The sequence below is a fragment of the Anguilla anguilla genome, chromosome 6, assembly GCF_013347855.1.
Source record: "Anguilla anguilla isolate fAngAng1 chromosome 6, fAngAng1.pri, whole genome shotgun sequence".
Classification (NCBI taxonomy): Eukaryota; Metazoa; Chordata; class Actinopteri; order Anguilliformes; family Anguillidae; genus Anguilla; species Anguilla anguilla.
The window spans coordinates 48,033,254-48,046,735 of record NC_049206.1 but is presented as its reverse complement, the minus strand read 5'-3'; the positions used below and the strand labels follow the sequence as shown (position 1 = coordinate 48,046,735).

Below are 13,482 nucleotides of genomic sequence, written 5' to 3'. Positions count from 1 at the left end.
GAACACAAAGATAATTGTAGAAGTTAGATAGGCCTATATTTTCCATTGTGAACCATGACATGCTAAACAATGCATTTGTTTCCAGAATGCAAAGCACTTTGTATGACTCATAATTAACCTTATACATCAATGTCCAATAAGACTTACATTAAAAGGTTTAAGATCTTAACTGTAAAGTGGTGACGATAATGACTGACAATGAGGAAATTCAGAAGCTTCCGGCAAGATGTGCGTTACATGCTTAGCACTTATCTTTGATTTTATGTAATGTGAACATTTCTGAAGAGCTTCCCAGAAGCCATGCAGAGAAATACTTCTCTCATTAAATGAACATGTCTGAACTTGATCCCACTCATAACAGTTACTCCAACTTATCAGATCACGTCTCTGTCCAGACCTCTCACTATCAGAGCGTGTATGGAATTAGAATACTGTTTGGGATAGGGATAAAAAATTTCACCACCAGGCATACTTTACCACATCAGGACAGCACAGCATGGAGAAAGTGCAGAAAACCCACTCCATACATTAACACCACAAGGCTCTGTCAATGTGTCAAAAAGGCACAGCCAGTTGACTGAGCAGCAGGGCTTTGGCTCTGTGTAGATATGATGCAGGAAGTGAAGTACATTGATATGGCACAGCTGCCTCACTGGGCCTATGCAAATACAGCAAAATCTTTTACCCTGTGAAGTTTCTCCATGTCAGGACTCGTGTACATACCACACTAGCACTACCGTCCACTGAAATCCATCAATCTAGAAACACACTGATTGTGAGACTAGAACATCCGCTAATACTACACTGAAAGCCATTAGCAGATGTCTACAAATGTTAGCTGAGTGCACAGATGGAGGGAGGAATTCTTAAATTTCACATTTGGCTGCCTGTATTGGTCTCCGGAATATTACAGTCATCTGACCACCTCCAGCACAACCTGATAGCAGATGGTCAATACAAGAGCACTTAAATGTGGAATCAAAGAAGTGTCCATTTAACCTGATCATCGCAGTTTTGCTTATGCTACAGGTGGGACTATGCTGTGTTGCCAAAAAAAACCCAAAAATATTCAATGTGGATTTTTTCAGTAAATAGTGAGTTATTTACTTGAGTTATTTAAAATGACAACACGCTTACTGTAATCTCTAAGTTGCCAGGATAGGCCCATAATAACCAATAATAAAAAAGCACGCAGCTCAAAGTTGACATAAAGTAGGCTAGGGATATTTATGTCCACCAAAGGCAGGTGCCATGGGCTGTCTTGCACATACAGTAAAATAACTCTTGTGCTTAGACATAAACAACGGACAACTTTACAATAACACATACCAGACAGTTCCGAACAGACGTAGAAATCCATGGGTATTTTAAACCTAATTTAAACCTGCCTTCCCTGTGTGGCTCAGTAAAGTACATAGAATCTTGTGATGTGGTACACATTAAATGCATGGGATGTATGAATGTCCATGTTGGCCCAACAAGGCATGGACACACCAATGTATTAGAGGCAGTTACTGTAGGGTGTGCTTGTAACGGCATTGAGGCAACGTATTCTCTCTGTCTTTACCCTACTGTATCTTCCTCTCTCTTCCTTTCTTTCCATAGTGTGTGGGTATATGGGCAGGCCCAGGTTAGTCAAATAAAGCACATGCATAGGGCTATTAAAAGCTTGAAGGGTAGGGCTGAAACACAGAGCCAAATGTAAAGAATAAAGGGTGTGTGTGTGTATGTGTGTGTACGTGTGTGCCTGTGTGTGTATGAGTGTGTGTTCTTCAGGGTTGGGCACAACTCAATTGAGCAGACTGACAATGTCAAAGTTAACACAGATCCAATTGCAGGTCCTAAATGAGCCTATCTATCATTGCCCAGTGATTACCAGCAGCAATATGAAATGTCAAAGAAAAATACTTTCAGTTTTACTATTGGTTTAACAAGGAAAACGTCATCTTAATAGTGTACAGATAGTAGGCCCTATCCAAGATACACTTTGTTTCTAATAAAGAACACATGAGCACTTATAAAATAAAATGTGATAAAAAAGTGATTAACAAATGTACAACTTCCTTGCTTTTGCAATTATATTTTTAAATAATCAAAGGAGCCACACCCAAAATGACAGTCAATAGTGATTACCCACAAAACTGGAATACCTGCCTTCAAACTTGCATAGCAGCTTGTACTATTCACAACACATTACACACAGTAATGTTTGATAGTCATTCAGAAAAAATATATTGCTTTAGGTGTACTGCAGAAACATACACTGAATTGTTCTTTAAACCATGCCTTTTTGTGGGGTCTGGAAATTTGCTTTCATTGCACTTGCTCAATTCAATGGCCCAGTAAAAATATTTTTTTCTCGCGTGACAATGCGGTTAATAGTTAGCCTTTTGGGCTATTTTGACCACAAACAAATCCTGTTGCGCATCCGTTCTACAGCCCACAGTTTGTACTGACAAGCCCAGTGCCAGACAAACCCTGTGTTTTTGCTGATATCATAAACACACAAACTGTTTATTCTTCCGCCAGAGTTCCACACACCCAAAGGAAAACACACACTGGTAAAATCACAGCCTCATCCAGCCCTGTTCCCCTGGGAGGCCTCGCTGTAAACACAGTCGCCATTTATACTCCTGAATTTTATGGAGTAAAGACAAACTGAACAAACTGTAGAATCTGGAGTGGAGTTCAAGGAGCCACATCAACAGAACAGCATGATGGACCAGCTATCACTGAGCCTTCATGGAATCTCTACCCAGCACAGGGAGAAGATCAAATAACTGCCGTTTCTCCGCTAAAAATGCCCCATGCGAGACGGCAGCTTGGCAGTAACCTCAGCGAACGCCGGCAGGAAGAAATGGGTCAAAAACTCACACATGAGAACAGACGCATTCCAACGACCAACCAGGAGAGTCTCGTCAATGAACGCCCAACACCCAGCAGCATCGAACGTTAGATGCGGTTGGTGGGGGGGGGAGGGGCGAATCCATCCACACCAGCAGGAAACCTTCGGCGCAGCATGTGAAGAAGCGGAATTATGCATGTCAAACCCACTCCTCTGCCCAAGGGAGACAAGCGGGGTTTGTTCCAGGCGTGCTCTTGTGGGCAATGAGAGCATACTGTAATGGCGGCGGAACGTCACGTGGACTGCCCGCGTGTGCGTCCACACACAGCACGGCACAGCCGAGCGCGCTGCCCAGTGATGCGTCTGCTAACAACGAGCAGATACGCCGCTGCACATGCCAGAGTGATGTTCAGAGAGGTAGAGACAGGCCCTGCGAGTCTGCCAGAGAATCTCTGACACCGTAATGCAAGCGAGATCACAATCACTTTTCACAGGAAATCTGAACCATTGTTTCTCACCATTATCGTAGCCTCAACGCAAAATGCATTGAATGTCAGCTAATTCTTATGCTGGAGATGACAGATGCTAATAGTGGTCTAGGACTGCTGGGAGCTGTTCTCTAACCTCTGACCTGTGGAGCAGAACATAAGGTTAAGCCCTAAGGTTCAACTCCAAACCCCACAGCTCCATACTAACCAATAGTATAGCCTATATCTGCTGCAGGGGCCAAATGTGTTCATATTAGATAATCCTTCGACATTCAGGCTCAAAATCTAGACCTTCATGAGCTGCTCTGTTTCCCAGCGAGGCATGAGCACTGTGTGACATGCAGGACTTTCCCAGGAAGGGTGTGTCTCTCCAGGTAACATTCCTCACAGGGCTGATCAGCGCACCTCTGACTGCCAGCAATCAAACTCAACGTCAATCTAATCACCGAGAGCAGGTTTCCATAAAGATTTAAAGCCAGCGCCACGCCTCAAAGCAGGAGGCAAGAGATACCTGGTGCATTTCATTCACACTACCACAGCATTTTTCTTACTGTTTTTTTAATTAATTTTTTTTTTTCTTCCGGGAGGAAAGTTTTACAGTTTTTAAGCCTGAAACTTCCGCTTGAAAATGTGCTGTTCACTTTGCCTGTGGGAAACAACTCTGAAAAGAAACTGCCTGAATTTATTCAGTCACTGAAAAGTGAACGAGAGAGGTGGGCCCCCTAGGACCACGCAGGGTCAAGGTAAGCAGAGATCACAGTAAGGAATGGGGGCAAACCAACAGGATGTAGGGACTGGGGTCAAAGTCCTACTGGCTTCACCTGCACCTGATTTACTGTTGCCGCGGCTGCAGAGTGCCACAAACCAGGACCACGAGACCACTGTTCTTCCAGTACTTCTTAACTTCAAATCTGGGGAGGGTATCTGAAGCGGTTCACACAGTCAAAAAGCAAGCCTGATCAGCAGGACTGAGCAGCTCCAATCAGGACAAACAAGAAGTTTTTGTGATGTAGCGAACCCCAATTTAGGCACACGCATAACTCTACAGAGTCTTTCTTTCACTAAATGTAGAAGCTGAATGAAACTTTACAGAATGAAAGGGTATTTCTTCAGGTTGTAAATCAGCCTTACCTTAAAATACCTTAAAGACCTCCCTTCCAATCATACACTGGAATACAAAAAAGATTTCAACAAACCTCATCTAGGCTACATGTTTGGGCATAAAAAGGACATTGGATCCAATGTGAATATAATATGCTGTTTCTGTATTTACAGATTATAAAGTATGGTGCAAAGGGAACTTGAGGTACTCATGGGTAAATATGACACCTCAAAAAAGAGAAATTTTCACATTGGTGGTTACATCGAAAATAGACACGCCATAAGCGCAACATTCATGAAAACCTGAGCAGGTCACCCCAAAGTGGGTTTAATTTAGTACAGAACGACCACTCGCCATCATCTTAAGTAGCCTAATGATTACCCCACTGCACATTGACCCCACTGAGTCAGAGGGTCAATGTTTCAGATCCCAACCAGGAAACCTCTTTACCCCATTGGCAAGTGTTTTATGGCACCTGGTCTCGATGAATGAATCCAAATGCACTTGGTTAAATGAAGAAATAGGCTTAAACAAGTAACGATGTAATCTAAGGCACAGCTATTCAGAATTATACCTACCAGAGTTAAACTTTAATTGAGCCTTCAGTCTATAGGGGAATGTAGACTAAAGACCCTGTAATGAGTGCCTCATTAAGAAGAGGTGAGCCAGCATTTGTCTCACAAACTTTATGATGAGACCCCCCCATGCTCTCTATGCCTACTTCAGCAATCTAGCCTAGCTTTTGATGACCTCAGCAAGGAATATCTCCAATCCCTAACAGCAGAGCACACAACATGTTTAACGCAGCTTAAATATTTACAGAGTTTACCTTCCTCAAGTCTACTCTGACACCAATAAAAGGACCCGGGTGGTGTGACTTAGCCGATGAGAAGTTAAACATTGCAGAAAAATTCTGAATTCTCATGACATAGAGCAAATGTACGAACCTGCGTACACCCTGTCTTGCACACGCTTGAAAAGGATTCCATGCAGAAGACCTTGCTTTCCCTCAATTCAATGCCCACCCTGAGAGATATTCTAAATGTGAGTTGCAAGTGCTACATTGGCTATTTTGTTTAGTATGCGATGTTACATTGCACCATAGGATTGTTTATCAGATGCAGCTGACTTAGGCTATTTGTACATCTATTTACGCATTTTAATATTCAGTGGTGTAACTGTATAGTTTACTATATAAGTATGCTAACTTTATAAAGTGTACAACCACAGTGTCGAGTAGTTGATAAGAACCTATAAGCTTCTGGTTAAGCCTAGTACTCCAACTACTAGGACACAGAACACAGAGCTCAAAATCCAAATTATAATTGGAGAGTAAATAGCCCCATGTGCCCTTTCCTGTTCAGTTAAATGAGCTCCAAGCAGGTGCTAATGCACTTCAAAGACTTCTTGCACAATAGCTGGCAGGAACAACATACAGGTTACACGTATGCCACTGTTAAATTTCCTATTGAACTTCCTGATTGTGATAGCCGTGCCATGGTGTCATGGCAAGATTCCAACACCACGGTAACCTGAGTCACTTATGGCTTCTTTATTTCCATGATTTAGAAAGATAGTAGGGCATGGACTGAGCATCCGACCAGGAAGGCCTAAACAGTTCAACGGGAAGCTATCTGTGGCTGGTAAATTTGTGCAGTGTCTAATTCCAGGTCATCTTATCTCCCCAATACTTCCCCAAATGAGCATGGATTCATTCTTTCCTTATGTTCAAAGGCACAAAAATTACGAAACACTAAGCCAGATATAGCCTAAGCCGACCATATTCTCAGATAGGTGTGGAATCACCATTGAGTCAATTCACACATTAGGATCAAACCAGACTCTCCCCCTAGAGAGTAACACAGTATAAAACAATGAATGGCCCGGGGTAGGGGAGTTTTACCAGTCTAGAGATAGATGCACATGCTCTCAGGGACTGTGGTGGTTTGTCCTGTAAGAGATAAGCCTTAAATGAACAAAGCAGCCACTCCTGTGTAAACCACAGCAAAGTAAAATGTAGGCTTCATCTTGTGTGATCTACAGTAGGCCTCAAACAATGTTGTTCTATTGTGTGTGAACTTCAGAAGCCCTCATAGACCTGTCCAAGCACTACAGATACAGACTACAGAATCCACAGATACTCTTCTTCTGTGGTACAAAGATCACAATTGCTTCATACGGGACAGCTACTCCAGAGTTATTCCGCGTAGATACTCATGAGTGGGCTGCAGAAGTCCTCACACTGCGCAGTTTGAGGACAATGTGAAACAGTGCCACCACTGTGTGAGCTAGGCCACAGTCTCGCTATGCAGCTAATCATGTGGGAAGAGGCCCACAGATAAGCTGTGCATCCACGCCTGAGTTTGCTCACCCAGAGACTTTCAACCCAGATACACGATGCAGTCCCCTTCCTGTTTAAGCCAGCCCGCACATGCTCAGTGCGGTTGAACGTCCTTAGTCTCTAGTGGCTGAGATAGTGCCCAGGCAGACGTCTCAGGATGCAAGGGGTCAGAGGGAATTTCCTTGAGCCTGCACAGAGCTCCCTACTCCCATTTACTGAAATATGGAAAATGCATCAAGACACTGAACTGCAAAACAGCGGACAGGAAAAAGTGCACTGAGCACAGCATGTCATATAACAGTAAACTGAGTTAAGGCCCACAAAAGGTCTGGGATTCCAGAGCTGGTGCCATTGACATTACTTGATGACAAAGGCTGAGGATGTGAACAAATGTGCAAAGGTGTTGTAGTTTTCTGTAAAAACCTAACAGGGCAACCGAACAGACCACAGGGAATATAGAACATAGTCATCTAAACATGAGGGTCTGTAATGGAACACTGCACCCTAATGGATTTCACTCGATGCTTGGCATTGTGGAAATAATGATTCAATCTGGGTCAATCTAGGTTTTCCTTTTGGCAAATGTGACTAATCAACTAACAGTAGAAACAGAAATAAATCCTAGAAACAATACACAAGGGACTTCCTTTTTTTCCGTTTTCAGGCACAAATGAATCACCAATCTTGCCTCCATACTAAAAGACTGCAACACTATGGGATACCAATATTTGTACAGTACTTTCTGCTACGTCATAGATATTAATATGAAATGTGCCATGCTCCAGGCATTACCATATTGTCTCTCTATTTGCTTGGTAGATGACCTTATCCAAAGGCAACTTAGCAGCTATGAGAAACTGAAAAAGCAGACACCATAAGTATAGGTTCTATGGTTTATCATTGAAAGGCCGCTATTATTATTGTATTCCAAGCAACACTCAACCACACTAGTTTTGAAAACAATGATCCTAAGTCCTTGATTTATTGTCAATGAAAAAATAAATGTGGCTAACGTGCAAAGTGTAAACAGGAAAAAAACCCAAACTGCAGCAGTGGTACACACACTGCTGTGTCCAGCGTTGGCTGGATATTTTCAGAGGTAGGCTAGGCCTTGACTGTGAGATTTTGAGCCAGTTTCTGTACACAGTGGAAGCACCACCCCCCCCCCTCCCCCCCACCCACACACACACAGGCTCCACGGCAAGATCTTGTAGCATCGTGACAGGAGCAGGACTGAACTTATTTGTGTGCGCCTGAAGCTAAATCTCCACCAGAAGAAAGCGCAGCCTCTGTGTGACAAATGCATGGTCGAAATCCACATGCTTCGACAGCCACTGGCCGCAGGGGCCAGCCGCCAAAAAAAATGCCATAGCAACCGGCATGCCACGGTCGCTTCTAGGTAGGCTTTTGCTGTTATACATGACGAGGTAAAAGGAGAGAGAGAACCGCCAAATACAAAGTTTCTCCAGCAAGCTGACTGAGAGGTGTATGAGTTAAGACCCTGAGGTCATGACTTTAGAGCAGCAGGACTGAATTCCAGGCTGAGTACAGCACCACCGTCGCCTCGCTAAACAAGGGGAAGGTCTTCCACTCTCATCCATTCTCCGCGACACAACCGAGGTCAACAATGAACAAGGCCTTCAAGTCCTCCCTCCCCCTGTCCCCCTTCCCTCCTCTGACTGAATTTCACCCCAGTCCCTGACAGCACTATGGTGACAGCAGTCTCGTTATGCAAACGTACAGACAAGGTTCTAAGAGAGAGAAAAACAGCTAGCCCGAATTATGGGGCAGTCCTCCTTTCAAACAACTTTCCACAGCATGAGGTACATCCTGCCCCCTTACATAACGCCTCAGTTCAGTCCCTCACTTCACTATGAACTACAAACGAGAGGAAGGAAACAATTTTAGAATTATTAAAAAGGAAGATTAAGTACAAGCTATAAAAGCTAGTGAAACTTCCTGTGAACATTAACACCACAACAGTCCAAAGATTACAAACAGCTGTTTGAGCATTGAGTTCAGAGAACCATTGTTTAAACAAAAGTATTATTCAAATGAAAGAAGACCCATTGGGAAGTCAGGAAATTAAGAGGGTGACAATTTCAAGTTAAAAAAAAGAACTGTACAGGGATCAAACACCAAGCAATACTTCCAAGTGTTGAGGAAGGGATGCACTCTACGTAAACACTTCCATTTTGTATTTCTTTATTCATGTAATTTCCGCAAGAATATACCTTATATGACATGTTTACCTGGACTGAGTGACTTTTTCAAATTCTTGAAACTCAGGTATTACTAAGTGCTGTTTATGTCTGTGTGGTTGAGCATAAAGAAGCAACACATGTAGGAGGGGGCATCTGAAAGACTGCAGACAGTAGTATAAAGTGACAGGGTGCAACACGCCCATTGCTGACATAGAAGCCTGCGTTGAGGGCTATGACTAATTCATCTCATATTCCACTAATTACAATGACAAGCTAATGAGATAATGGGCTGGATGACCTCTTTCACATTCAAAGAAACTCAAACACCCAGAAACCTACTTTGACATCATCAGAACCACATATTTTCGTCTTTTACACCACCGTGGGTAGGGACACACCCAGCGAAAATGGTTAAACCACTGCTGTAGGTCCAGCAGGGGAAGTTACATAGGGAAAACATTCTAGAATTCCACAGTCTGAAACATTTGAAGAGGCTACACTTAGCTCCAAATTGGAAAACTAAGCACAAAGCCTAACAAATACCAAAATAGCACTGTAAAAGTTCTGGCCCTTCCTTATTGGACAGACATTTCATTATCACAAATCCTTTGCTCAACCCTGTGACACAGTAATCAGTGTTCCTCAGCCCAGACCAGGAAGGAACACATTCAGTTTCCTTAATGTTATGGACTCCAGTAAAGATGTAGGCCTACTGTCTGTTTCCAATCCTTTACTTTCTCAGAAAAGCTTTCTATTATTTAATTCAAACCAAGAAGTAACTGAGACATAGTTTTATTGGTGGATAATTCTTTATAATTATATGCAGTAGTTTCAGGTTTTATTTCCATATCCCAAGCTTGGGTCACAATTGAATGGAACTCAGTATAAAGAATGTGCGGTGTGGAAGGGAGGTTACCTACAATCACAACCAGTTACTCTATCATACCAGACCAACATTGGTGGGACATAAGTCACAAGCCAAACATTACACCAATATAAAACTATCCTGCATAAATATCCTGAACTGCACGGGAAGAATGACCATTTTCTTCAGCGCAACATGAACACACGACATTAACATCTTTTTGAAAGTGATGTCAGTACGCAAGGGAATTTATCCATTAAAATGTACTAAAAGTATGCTTTAACACTCACAGTCAGTTGGAGCTTGGAACATATTTTACAATACTTGAAATTACCAACATGTTGTTTTTTTTTTAATGATACTGGCAGAAAATGCTAATTCAAATGAGATAAGCACGCATCCATCACTTGATCTTACCTGTGTGACAACTAACCTCATGCCTCATGTGACAGTACAGTTTCTCTGGGTTCTAATTTCTCACTGTACTAACCTAGAGGCCTTAAATCCATTCTGACACTCTGCACCAACAATGAATGGGCTTCAAAAACACTGGCATGACACCAACCTGACAAGCAGCCTATACAGTCCTACAGATCAGCAGAGCTAAACATCCTCACTCCCTCTAAAGGAACACCACAGCCATTGGGGTGTTACAGGTATTCCCCTAAAGAAAATGTCTGCATAGACCATTCTGGAAATTGTCTCCGGCACATGTGAAGGCTTTTGTCTATCATAGCAGGTCAAACAAAAGCTTCTATGGCCCAATACCATAATATAACTTGACCATTCAAAGTTTGGTTACGCACCATTGCATAGCATCTACATGGCAAGTAGGCTAATTACTGAAATCATGTCTAAGATTTGAACCTTAAGATTGGAGTGCGACAAGCTAACATATATATAACAATAATATATAAAAATAACAATAGCCCATGCCATGTTTTAAAGAATCAAGTTCATCTTCTGTGATATCAATTGCACTGCTGATTTATCTGAAACTCTTATAATTACACACCAAGCCTTTTAATAATCCCAGGATTCACATACTGCAGCCACATGCTCTGTATACATCCATTCCACTACCAAATTCTTCATTCTATTATCGGGGTTAAAATGGTAAAAGCACAGGAGCACAAGCCAAGTCATTAACATTTCACAATTGCCATGGTTTACTCTGAAACTTCATTCAGTACATATTAAGCAACTGATGTCAAAATACAGATATGTCATATGTGAATCATTGTCAAGTGGGTAAAACTCCTGATCTGGTAAGAAGCCAATCATACACAACCAAAAAAGCAGTTGTTTCATACTGTCATTACAGACTGTCATTATAAACATTACAAACTAAAAATAGTCCCCTTATTTAAGTGCAGAGGCAGAAAATTATTTAGTATTGACAACCTAACTTATTCGAACTTTCCAGTCTTGAATTAAACCCCATTTAAAGGATCAAAGTATGCAAATCCTTTATCTAATTATTCCCACTGGGTCCCACTGCAAGGAATAACATCAGTAACAACAGTCTGTCAGTATGGCCATTTCGTTCTCACATTATTTACTTAATACTTAATAACTGGTCTTCTATTTAAACTTGAAACTGACACTGCCATCGTTGCGACAGTAACTTTTCAAAAACCTCATTACCTTCCCCGGTTTTACAGCTTCTAGGGCGTAATCCATTGCAGATATAACTTCTTTGCTTAGAACAGTTTACGTGGTGAGTTCATATCATTACTCATAAACTAGATGGAATGTATGGTGCAAGAATCGTATATATATATATATATACGATTAAACAGACTAAATAGCTTAGTCCTAAACAGATAATGCCCTTTGACAAGATAAGTAGATACGCAGCATTTTCATGAAATCTATAATTTGGCTCCGGCTTCCAATTCAGCCTCTGTACATGAAATGAACTTCATATAATTTAATGATTGCTGTTAACTGGCTACAAACGTATCTGTGCAAGAAGAAACGTACAGGTCTAGCAGGTTTAAAATACTCACCTAAACATCAAACTAATGACAGCTTACTTCAAAAATAAATTACAGACTTTGATAATTTTATTATGTGTCTAGTATCACAATGTTTTGCGCACAGCGCATGAAGTAAGATACTCTTAAAAGTTCATGGAAGCACCACTCCAACTTGCCTGGAGAAAACTATTCCTCATTATTATTCCTAACTACGTTTACTGTGCACCGCACTTTTTGTATCTCCGAGGGTTCAAGTTCATGCACTGCATAGCAAGCTACAACCTTTAAACCCGTTTCATTTCTCTGCCCTATATAGCCCAATAAGGCCTATTTATTTACGCCATTGGTCTCCTGTAGACTTTATAAGCAGTTTCCCTCGTAAACCATAAAGAATTCCGGTGTAACTTCAGACTAAAATAGTGCCTATAAGGTGTCACAGCACAAACACAAATGCTTTATCCTTCGGTGCGAATGGATTTTATTCCCCTCTGCAACAACAGCAGACGTTATCGGCGTCCGATGCTAGATCTAGAATGAATGGATACAGTAAGATCTGTATCAGAACAATCGCGCGTATAGGAACGAGAATGAGCTACACACCGCACTGAATGCAAAATCACCAGGAACAACAATGCCTTCCCAGGCACGAGGCTGTACAGTCAGTGGACAACAGTTTGATCCACATTCAGTCTGCAGCCCAGTGGCGTACGCATAAAAAACATTCAATTAGCTCCCACGGTTGAACGCCACAGGAATCCGAGTACATTGGGGTCGGAGGACGCGTTGATGCGCGCATAATTCCAGAACGCAGGGCGCTGTGATTATATAGGAAGGATAAGCTATGGCACCCTCTTCCTGTGTTTTGACAACCTCCATTAGCAACATAAGGATCAGTGAGCCTTTCCTTCTGTTTTGGTAGCTTAACACCATCTTACTATCGGTAGCTAGCAAGCTAGCTTCTAGTTTTAAAACATAATGCCATCATATTCCAGTACGTAATAATCACATCCCTTAACGCAGAGTACGCACGGTTTTGGTACTTACTTGGTATGCGATTTAAAGTATAGTTACAGTCCGTGACTTGCTTTCTGTATTTGTCAAAAAAGTTCAAGTTTCCCCCCTAGATTCCCGGCTGCTGATCCCGGCTCCGATATCCCGTGCCGCTCTTCCTGCAACAGCAGCCTTTGGTCTTTCCAAAAGCCTCGGAATGAAGTCCAGGGAAATTGTGATGACGTAACGGGGAGTGTGAACACTTGCACAAGTCGGCCGATGGGAGCGCTCCCCACGAATTATTTCATACTTCATGGAGTTATGAATATTCGAGTGCATTAATTGTGGTGGCGCAGTGTTCATGTATCTGGAAAATGTGGAAACATGTTTTCATTACATTAAATTCATTTGGCAGACGCTTTTATCCAAAGCGACGTACAAAAGTGCATTTTCATGATCGTAGACAACTGCTGAACACGGGTTCAGTAAGGTACAATTACTTATTTTGTACAGCTATTTCTAGCCGAGAACAATGAACACTATCCTGGTCTAACATCTGCAAAGCCAACTAGGCAGAAGAATTTTCATTGTATTTAATTAAATACTTAATTAAATTAAATTAAATTAATTCTTCCTTTGTGAATTCATGAAACTGAAACATAAAT

The 13,482-nt window shown here is 41.9% G+C and overlaps 1 protein-coding gene across 8 annotated transcripts in view; it reads right to left on the bottom strand.

Annotated features, from left to right (window-relative positions):
• The window catches only part of myo6a (myosin VIa), a 66,915-nt gene extending 53,867 nt beyond the window's left edge, over positions 1-13,048 (bottom strand). For 6 of the 8 annotated variants that reach the window (XM_035423102.1, XM_035423104.1, XM_035423105.1 and 3 more), the window contains exon 1: positions 12,872-13,047. The gene's annotated coding sequence lies outside the window, so the exon portion shown is untranslated. Of the gene's footprint in view, positions 1-12,871 lie in introns of all 8 variants that reach the window. The other 2 variants (XM_035423110.1, XM_035423109.1) reach the window with 1 other exon arrangement.
• Between the last annotated feature and the right edge of the window lie 434 nt (positions 13,049-13,482).